Raw genomic sequence first — 11,081 nt, 5'->3', positions numbered from 1 at the left:
GTGTAACACCCCGAATATGATTTACCTAATATGTAATCCGACTCTTGCCGTTTCCGGTGTTAAGTTATTTTATTTTCTCAGGTTCGGGTTTTTGTCTCCGTGTGTTATTGTCGTTGTCATGCATCTCATATCATGTCATCATGTGCATTGCATTTGCATACATGTTCGTCTCATGCACGCGAGCATTTTCCCCGTTGTCCATTTTGCATTCCGGCGCTCCGTTCTCCTCCGGTGGTCATTTCTACCATTCTTTCGTGTGTGGGGGTTAAACATTTCCGGATTGGACCGAGACTTGCCAAGCGGCCTTGGTTTACTACCGGTAGACCGCCTGTCAAGTTTCGTACCATTTGGACTTCGTTTGATGCTCCAACGGTTAACCGAGGGACCGAGAAGGCCTCGTGTGTGTTGCAGCCCAACACCCCTCCAATTTGGCCCAAAACCCACCAAAACCCTCTCCATCATCTAGAGCGTTCGATCATGATCACGTGGCCGAAAACCGCACCTCATTTGGACACTCCTAGCTCCCTCTATGCCTATAAATAGCCCCTTCCGAAATCCACCTTTCTTCCTCCCCCCGAAACCCTAGCCCCGCTCCATCCGCGCGCCGGGCACGTCCGGTCCGTGCCGAACATTTCGCGCCGCCGCCCCGCAGCCACTAGGGCGCCGCCACGTGTCTCCTCGCCGGCACCACCGCGTGCGGCCCGCCGGGCCCGCATCTGGCCCTCGAGGCCCACGAGCCGCGCCCCGCCGCCCGGCCTTCGCCCCACCACCCGGATCCTCCCCACCGCCGTCTTGCTCCACTCCGGCCACCTCCAGCCGCTGTGCCACCAGCTCCGGCGAGCTCGAGCCGCCGCCCACCGCACCGGTTCCCGCGCCGGCACCGTGCCCGACCGCCGCCATCGCCGACTTGGCCTCCTCCGCACCTCCTCGCCCCGGGAAGCGCCAAGTCCGGTGACCCCTGACAACTCCGGCCATCTCCGGTGACTCCGAGTTTTGTTCCAGCGATCCTCGTTTTGCATGCGCCCAGATCCAGATTCGGAGCTACAGTAACCCTAGGGTTGACTTTGTTTTTTTCCCAAGTCTGCAGTTTATTTTGCATATTTCATCACGTTGTATCTCCGCATCCGTAGCTCCGTTTTGGGCATATAGCATATCAAAATGTTTGTCTCAGAGAGTACATCATTTCATCTCATTGCATCATAGGTTTGGTTTTACTCGTAGGATGTCTCATATGAGTGTGCCCTGAGAACGAGATATGTGCAGCTCCTATCGGGATTTGTCGGCACATTCAGGCGGTGTTGCTGGATTTGTTTTAACTTGTCGAAGTGTCTTGTAGAACCGGGATACCGAGTCTGATCGGAATGTCTCGGGAGAAGGTCTATTCCTTCGTTGACCGTGAGAGCTTGTCATGGGCTAAGTTGGGACTCCCCTGCAGGGACTTGAGCTTTCAAAAGCCGTGCCCGCGGTTATGGGCAGATGGGAATTTGTTAATGTCCGGTTGTAGATAACTTGAACCTAAAATTAATTAAAATGAATCAACTGTGTGAGTTACTGTGATGGTGTCTTCTCGGCGGAGTCCGGGAAGTGAACACGGTGTTGGAGTAATGCTTGCCGCAGGTTGTTCTCTAGTTACTCGTTCGCGCTTTGCCTTTCTCTTCTCGCTCTCTTTTGCGAATAGGTTAGCCACCATATATGCTAGTCGCTTGCTGCAACTCCACATATTTTACCTTGCCTTACCTATAAGCTTAAATAGTCTTGATCGTGAGGGTGCGAGATTGTTGAGTCCCTGTGGCTCATAGATTACTTCCAAACCAGATGCAGGGCCTGACGACTTCGTTCCAGATGACGCGCTTGAGATCAAGTGGGAGTTCGACGAGGACTCACGCCGTTACTATGTGTCTTTCCCTGATGATCAGTAGTGGTGCCCAGTTGGGGCGATCGGGACCGTGTCGCATGTTGGGTTGATCTTTTATTTTGGCGCCGTAGTCGGGCCATGAGTGATTGGTTGATGTAATGCTATTTATGTACTTTGTTTGACGTGGCGAGTGTAAGCCAACTATGTATCTCCCCTTTTATTATCTATATTACATGGGATGTTGTGAAGATTGCCTAACTTGCGACATTGCTTTCAATGCGGTTATGCCTCTAAGTCGTGCCTCGACACGTAGGAGATATAGCCGCATCAAGGGCGTTACAAGTTGGTAATCAGAGCCTTCCCCGACCTTAGGAGCCCCCATTGCTTGATCATTTTTAGCAGTCGTTGTTGAGTCTAGAAAAATGTTTTGAGTCATTTAGGAATTATATATCGGAGAGTTTAGGAATTCTTATTACTCCCCAGTCTCCTCATCGCTCTGGTAAGGCATCCTGACGTAGAGTTTTGACTCTTCTCTTCTCAAATTTCACTAAAAAAATTTAGGATCACGCGGGTATCTTGGAATCGTTCCGATGGTTTTGTGAGGAGAACATTGTTCTTGTGCCTCCTGTCTTTAGGGGTTGTGGCAGTGTCCCGGGGAGTTGAGCTCCGAGGTGTTGTCGTCACAATTTTATCGTTACAGTTCTGGAATACCTGAGTTTAGTACGCCGACATCGAAAATCTCTTTTATGCAGTTCGTTGGTGAGATAACCTCGACGCCACCCAGTACTGGGGCGGGAGTTCGGGAGTATTGCCATAACTGGTATAACGGATGCTTTTCGAAGGTTGAGGTAGATGGTTTCTGAAGTTTTTCTCGGTTATGTGTTGAAGGATGGATACAGCTGGATGTAGGATTTGCTAGTTTTGGGTGAGATATTATGCTTCCCCTGTATCCCCAACACCTGATTGCATAACTGGAAAGGTTCGGGAGTTTCATAGGTGGGAATTCTTGTAGCTCTAGTTCTTCTTCCACAGATATTTGGTTCAAGATTGGGATTTCTTACCGACAATTCGTTCTTGATCCGTACCTTGTTGATTTATTCCTCTACCTAAATTCTAAGTGGATTCTCAATTTATGGATATGTGACCATTTCAAGTGGAATGCATTCGTTCTTATGTTTGGATGTGAAGACTTTATGTTGCAATTTCAACCTGTTTGATTCAGCTTCATTTTATCTGTCAATGTGCTAACGGTTGTCACCCTCTTCAGGATGGCTCCCGCTAAGAGCAGCAATCAGAATCAGAATCAGGATCCGCCACCACCTCCCCCTCCTCCGGAGGCATGGCAAGCTGTGATGGCCGCTACCAACGCAAACACGCAGTTGATCATGCAATTTCTTCAAGAGCGCAATCAAGCGAACTAAGGCAACCAAGGCAACAATCAGAATCACTTTGCTACACTCAACCAGTTCCTTGCTAATCAGCCAAAGACCTTCAGCAATTGTGTTGAGGCAACTAATGCTGACGATTGGCTAGTGGACTTGTGCAAGCATTTCGAGTGCAGTAACGTCTAGCCTGAGGACTTTGTCAAGTTCGCTTCCTTCCAACTCAAAGACCAAGCTGCAGAATGGTTCCGGCAGTACAAAGATTCCAGAGGAGGCCGTGTGATTACCTGGGATGAATTCTGTCAAGATTTCAAAGATCATCATATTCCTCAGAGCGTGGTTGAAAGCAAGCGTGAGGAATTCCGCAACCTGAAGCAAGGCTCTTTGTCTGTCTATGACTACAACAAGTTGTTTCAGAAGCTCACCCGCTTTGCTAAGCAGGACGTCCCTGACGAGAAGAGCATGATATACCAGTTCAGGGGTGGTCTCAGAGTAGAAATCCAACTAGCTCTTGTTCTCTTTGAGCCCTTGAGGTACGATGAGTTCTACAACATGACATTGAAGCAAGAGGCTGCTCAACTAAAGTGTGATGCTTCCAAGAAGCGAGTTAGAGATGCTACTCCTTCTTCCTCTACTCAAGTGGCCAAGCAGCAGAAGTATTGGCTTCCTCCTCCTCTGTTAGCCGTTTCAGAAGAGCAAAGGTGGCAGTGGATCTTCCCACCCACCCAACCCTGGCTTTCAAAACAAGACTTCGTCTCAAGCTCCAAGGTCGAGTGGTCCGTATCACCGTCTGCTCTCAGAGGTCACGTGCAACAAGTGCCAACAGAAGGGTCACTATGCCAACAAATGCTTCAATCAGAGGCGTCTCCCTCCTCCTCCTCCTATGAGATCGGCAAGTACAGCTGTGGTCAAGCATAACCCCAAGCACGCCAAGGTCAACTTGATGAATGCAGCTCAGGCAGAGGACTCGTCAGATGTCATCATGGGTAACCTTCCTGTTAACGATGTTCCCGCAAAAGTACTTTTTCATGCTGGTGCATCGCATTCTTTCTTGTCATGCCCTTTGGCATCGAAGCACAATGTTGATACTGAGGTCATGCCCAAAGTCATGCAAGTTGTTTCTCCCGGAAAGCTTTTGACTTCTAGTTTGGTTGCTCCCGATATCTCTATCACGTTGGGCGACTACAAGTTTCTTTCTTCTCCGGTGGTTCTTCGCAACTCAAATATTGATCTTATTCTCGGAATGGATTGGCTTTCTAAGCACAAGGCGCATCTTGATTGTGCTGCCAGGCAGATTCAATTGACTCATTCGTCTGAGGATGTAATTGTATTTGCCACTCGTGATGATACCATCCGTCTGTTTTCTCTCAATGAGAAGGGTGAACTGGATGCCATCTCGCAAATTCCAGTCATTTGTGAATATCAAGACGTCTTTCCAGAAGAGCTTCCAGGAATGCCTCCGCACCGGCCAGTTGAATTCGTCATCGATCTTGAGCCTGGCACGGAACCAGTGTGCAAGCGTCCTTACAAGCTCGGACCTTAAGAGTTGAAGGAACTGAAGAAGCAACTCGATATTCAAGAGAGAATGGGTCTCATCCGGCCTAGTTCTTCTCCGTGGGGTTGTGGTGTTCTTTTTGTGAAGAAGAAGGATGGAACGGACCGACTTTGTGTTGATTACCGTCCATTGAACAAGCAGACTATCAAGAACAAATACCCACTTCCCAACATCAACGAGCTGTTCGAACAACTCAAAGGCGCCCAAGTATTCTCCAAGATTGATCTTCATATGGGTTATCATCAGATTCGAATCCGTGAGCAAGATATTCCCAAGACGGCTTTCAGGACAAGCTACGGTTCATATGAATACACTGTCATGTCTTTTGGCCTCGTCAACACTCCTCCAACTTTCTCTCGCATGATGAACTTCATCTTCAACGCCTACACAAATGACTTTGTTTTGGTCTATCTCGACGACATTCTGGTATTTTTGAAGAACAAGGAAGATCATGCCAAGCACTTGCGTTTGGTACTCGATAAGCTGAGGGAACACCAGTTCTACGCCAAGTTCTCCAAGTGCGAATTTTGGCTCGATGAGGTTCTTTATCTTGGTCATATCATCTCTACCAAGGGCATTGCGGTGAATCCTGAGAAGGTGTCTGCAATTGTGAATTGGGAACCACCTCAGAACATGAAGCAACTCCGTAGCTTCCTCGGTCTCGCAAGCTACTGTCAAAGATTCGTTGAAAACTTTTCTAAGGTCGCGAAGCCTCTCTCAAATCTTCTCCAGAAGCACGTCAAGTACGTTTGGTCTCCGGAGTGTGACATTGCTTTCAACACTTTGAAAGAGAAATTGGTCACTGCTCCAGTTCTGACTCCGCCTGATGAATCCAAGCCGTACGAGGTCTTTTGTGATGCCTCTCTCCAAGGTCTTGGCACAGTATTGATGCAAGAGAAGAAAGTTGTTGCTTATACCTCTCGCCAGTTGAAGCCCAATGAGAAGAACTACCCCACTCATGATCTCGAGTTGGCGGCAGTTGTGCATGCTCTTTTGACTTGGAGACATCTCTTATTGGGAAGAAAAGTGGACATTTTCACTGATCACAAGAGTCTCAAGTACATCTTCACTCAGCCTAATCTCAACCTCAGGCAAACTCGAAGGGTCGAAATGATTCAAGAGTATAATCCGAGTATCGAGTATACTCTAGGCAAGGCCAATGTGATTGCTGACGCATTGAGCAGGAAGGCTTATTGCAACAGTCTTATTCTCAAGCCTTATCAACCCGAGCTTTGTGAAGCTTGCCGCAAACTTAATCTGCAAGTTGTTCCTCAAGGTTTCCTCACCAACCTTCAAGTCTCTCCTACCTTGGAAGACCAGATTCGCCAAGCCCAGCTTCTTGATGCTATGGTGAAGAAGGTGAAGATTGGGATTGCCAAGAGTCAACCCAAGTACAAGTGCTACCGCCTTGATGACAAGGATACTCTCTTCTTCAAGGATCGTATTGTTGTGCCCAAAGGTGATCTTCGTAAAGTTATCATGAACGAGGCTCACAATTCTCTCCTCTCCATCCACCCTGGGAGCACGAAGATGTATCACGACCTCAACCAGGCTTATTGGTGGACTCGAATGAAGCGCGAGATTGCTCAGTTCGTGAATGACTGTGATGTCTGCAGAAGAGTGAAGGCAGAACACCAAAGGCCAGCTGGTCTCCTCCAACCTCTTGCCATTCCAGAATGGAAGTTTGACCATATTGAGATGGACTTCGTGACTGAGTTTCCAAAGTCCAAACGTGGCAATGATGCTATATTCGTTGTCATCGACAAACTCACTAAAGTGGCTCACTTTCTGCCTATCAAAGAGTCTATCGTTGCAGCTCAATTGGCGGAGCTCTATACCTCTCGAATTGTCTCTCTGCATGGTATTCCACAGGTGATCTCTTCAGACCGTGGCAGCATCTTTACCTCCAAGTTTTGGGATTCTTTTCAGAAGGCCATGGGCACCAACATCCGCTTCAGCACAGCTTTCCATCCTCAGACTAGCGGTCAAGTCGAGCGTGTCAACCAGATTCTTGAAGATATGCTCAGGGCTTGTGTGATCTCCTTCGGCATGAAGTGGGAAGATTGTCTTCCATATGCTGAATTCTCCTACAACAACAGTTTTCAAGCAAGTTTGGGCAAGGCCCCATTTGAAATTCTGTATGGCAGGAAGTGTCATACCCCTCTCAACTGGTCTGAAACCGGTGAACGTCAACTTCTGGGAAATGACTTAATCACAGAGGCAGAGGAAATGTGCAAAGTCATTCGAGATAACCTCAAAGCAGCCCAATCACGCCAGAAGAGCTACTATGATAGTAAGCATCGTGATTTGGCTTTCGAGATCGGGGATCATGTTTACCTCCGCGTCTCTCCAATGAAAGGTACTCGTCGCTTCGGTATCAAAGGGAAGCTTGCCCCTAGATACGTGGTACCTTTCAAGATCATCAGCAAGAGAGGCGATCTCGCCTATCAACTCGAGCTTCCTTCAAACTTTGCAAATGTGCATCACGTGTTCCATGTCTCTCAGCTCCGAAAGTGCTTCAAGACTCCTGATCGCACCGTCAACTTCAAAGACATTGAGCTCCAAGAAGATCTCTCTTATCGTGAGCACCCCGTGGCTATTCTTGAAAGACTGAACGCAAGACTCGCAACAAGTCAATCAAATTCCTCAAAGTCAAGTGGTCACACCATTCCGACCATGAAGCCACCTGGGAACGCAAGGATCACCTCTGTTCTGAATACCCGGCGTTCTTTCGGTCCTAGATCTCGGGACAAGATCCTTTCATAGTGGTGGAGAGTTGTAACACCCCGGATATGATTTACCTAATATGTAATCCAACTCTTGCCATTTCCGGCGTTAAGTTATTTTATTTTCTTGGGTTCGGGTTTTTGTCTCCGTGTGTTATTGTCGTTGTCATGCATCTCATATCATGTCATCATGTCATCATGTGCATTGCATTTGCATATGTGTTTGTCTCATGCATGCGAGCATATTCCCCGTTGTCCGTTTTGCATTCCGGCGCTCCATTCTCCTCCGGTGGTCATTTCTACCTTTCTTTTGTGTGTGGGGGTTAAACATTTCCTGATTTTACCGAGACTTGCCAATCGGCCTTGGTTTACTACCGGTAGACCGCCTGTCAAGTTTCGTACCATTTGGACTTCGTTTGATGCTCCAACGGTTAACCGAGGGACTGAGAAGGCCTCGTGTGTGTTGCAGCCCAACACCCCTCCAATTTGGCCCAAAACCCACCAAAACCCTCTCCATCATCTAGAGCGTTCGATCACGATCGCGTGGCTGAAAACCACACCTCATTTGGACACTCCTAGCTCCCTCTATGCCTATAAATAGCCCCTTCCGAAATCCACCTTTCTTCCTCCCCCCGAAACCCTAGCCCCGCTCCATCCGCATGCCGGACACGTCCGGTCCGCGCCAGGCATTTTGCGCCGCCGCCCCGCAGCCACTAGGGGGCCGCCACGTGTCTCCCTGCCGGCACCACCGCGCGCGGCCCGCATCTGGCCCCCGAGGCCCGCGAGCCGCGCCCCACCGCCAGGCCTTCGCCCCACCGCCGGGATCCTCCCCGCCGCCGTCTTGCTCGGCTCCGGCCACCTCCGGCCGCCACGCCACCAGCTCCGGCAAGCTCGAGCCGCCGCCCGCCACACCGGTTCCCGCGCCGGTGCCGCGCCCGATCGCCGCCATCGCCGACTCGGCCTCCTCCGCACCTCCTCGCCCCGGGAAGCGCCAAGTCCGGCGACCCCCGACGACTCCGGCCATCTTCGGCGACTCCGAGTTCCGTTCCGGCGATCCTCATTTTGCGTGCGCCCAGATCCAGATTCGGAGCTAGGACTTCGTTTTTTTCAAGTCTGCGGTTTATTTTGCATATTTCATCATGTTGTATCTCCGCATCCGTAGCTCCGTTTTGGGCATATAGCATATCAAAATGCTCGCCTCAGAGAGTACATCATTTCATCTCATTGCATCATTTTCAATTGAGTTCATCTTGATGCCTGAAATGCTGTTGGAAGAGTGCTATTTGAGATAATTGTCAAATCTGCTGCTCCATATAGCTATTTGTCATTTTTGCCATGATTAATGTGTGCATGATATGCCCCTGAGCTCTACATGTGTTTTGTTATATGTTTTGCCATCTATCCAGAGGTGCAACCCATGTATTTTTGTGATGTGTGTGCTGACTAGCACAAGCTTGCAAAGTGGTGCATTCGTTAATGCTGATTTCAGGGACTTAGCAATTCCACTAAGTCCTTGATCTTTTTATCTCAATATGCCATATGTTCATGTTGTTTCCTAGTGATCCGTGCCTCTTTTGAGGATGATCAGTAAGGATGTTTTGTTAATCTTGTAGTGCTCTATCCATCCAAGTCTTTGTTTGCAATTATGAGCACCCTAGATTGAGTCAATCGAGCTCTACTTTTGCTATTTCGCGGTTCTGGGCAGATTGTCTACTTGTTAGCGATTTTGCCGAGGATGTTGTAGTTGATCCGTGCATGCTATGCTATTGTTCTTGCCATGTCTAGCTTGTATAATGTGTATTCTTGATGGTTGTATGCTTAGATTGTCATGATATGCTCTGTAGTGAGTGCACCGAGCTCGTAAACATGCCTACTTGATATCTGATTTGCATGCTCCAGTCTTTCACTAAGTCTGTGATCTGATTATGTTTTTGCCATGTTCACATGCTTGCAAATGTATTTTCTGATCCCTTTTGGCTCAAGGTAACTAAGGGACTTTTGTTAAGCTCTTCGAGTAGCTCCATGCCATGCTTTACTTTGCCATGTTCAGGCCCTGTAGCATATAGTTTTCATGCTCCAAAGTGTGCTACCTGATCTGAAATTCCAGATAAGTGTTAATTTCACTAAGTCTGAAATCTGCTTACTAAATGCACTTTTGCCATGCTTGTTTGAACCTGTTAATGGATGAATTGGCCATAGCTCAGTGTTCATCTTTTGTTAAGCATCATGATTGGATCCCGGCCATGTATTTTGTTGTCATGTTTGGGTGCTGTAGCATGTTCATCTTGTTGCATTTAGATGGCTACTTGTTGTATATCGCAGACCGGTGCCATATTTGAATTGCTTGCCATTTCCAAACTGTGACTCCGATTCCGGAGTTCTTTATATCGTTTTCAAGCGAAATCATCTCACCTTTCCAGTGGCACACTTGGATTTCCAAGTTGAGGCCAGGTTCATTCATTCCTTGCCAAATCTTGCATATGCATCACATATCGCATCCCGCATAGCATACCATGTTTGCATCATGTTGTTTGTGCTTTGAACGTGGTTGATTGTGTTCCGTTTGCTTGTCTGTCTTGTTTGGGTAGAGCCGGGAGACGAATTCGCTAACGAGGAGCCCGTTGAGTTTGCTTTCGAGGATCCGGTCAACTCTGACAACTTTGCAGGCAAGATGATCACACCCTCGAAATCACTACTATTTTTGCTTTGCTAGATGCTCGCTCTTTTGCTATGCCTATGCTATGATGCCTACCACTTGCTTATCATGCCTCCCAAATTGCCATGTCAAACCTCTAACCCACCATGTCCTAGCAAACCGTTGATTGGCTATGTTACCGCTTTGCTCAGCCCCTCTTATAGCGTTGCTAGTTGCAGGTGAAGATTGGAGACCGTTCCTTGTTGGAACATTATTTACTTGTTGGGTTATCATTATATTGCCTTGTTATCTTAATGCATCTATATACTTGGTAAAGGGTGGAAGGCTCGGCCTCTCGCCTAGTGTTCTGTTCCACTCTTGCCGCCCTAGTTTCCGTCATATCGGTGTTATGTTCCCGGATTTTGCGTTCCTTACGCGGTTGGGTGATAATGGGAACCCCTTGATAGTTCGCCTTGAATAAAGCTTTTCTAGCAATGCCCAACCTTGGTTTTACCATTTGCCACCTAGCCTCTTTTTCCCTTGGGTTTCTGGAGCCTTATTTTAAACCCCCCCGGGCCAATACTCCTCTGAGTGTTGGTCCGATCGAGTAGACTGCGGGGCCACCTCGGGGCAACTTGAGGTTTGGTTTTACTCGTAGGATGTCTCATCTCAGTGTGCCCTGAGAACGAGATATGTGCAGCTCCTATCGGGATTTGTCAGCACATTCGGGCGGTGTTGCTGGATTTGTTTTAACTTGTCGAAGTCTCTTGTAGAACCGGGATACCGAGTCTGATCGGAATGTCTCGGGAGAAGGTCTATTCCTTCGTTGACCGTGAGAGCTTGTCATGGGCCAAGTTGGGACTCCCCTGCAGGGATTTGAACTTTCGAAAGTTGTGCCCGCAGTTATGGGCAGATGGGAATTTGTTAA

The sequence above is a fragment of the Triticum dicoccoides genome, chromosome 4A (assembly GCF_002162155.2).
Source record: "Triticum dicoccoides isolate Atlit2015 ecotype Zavitan chromosome 4A, WEW_v2.0, whole genome shotgun sequence".
Lineage (NCBI taxonomy): Eukaryota > Viridiplantae > Streptophyta > Magnoliopsida > Poales > Poaceae > Triticum > Triticum dicoccoides.
The sequence above is the reverse complement of the archived record's forward strand: the minus strand, read 5'-3'. Positions refer to the sequence as shown.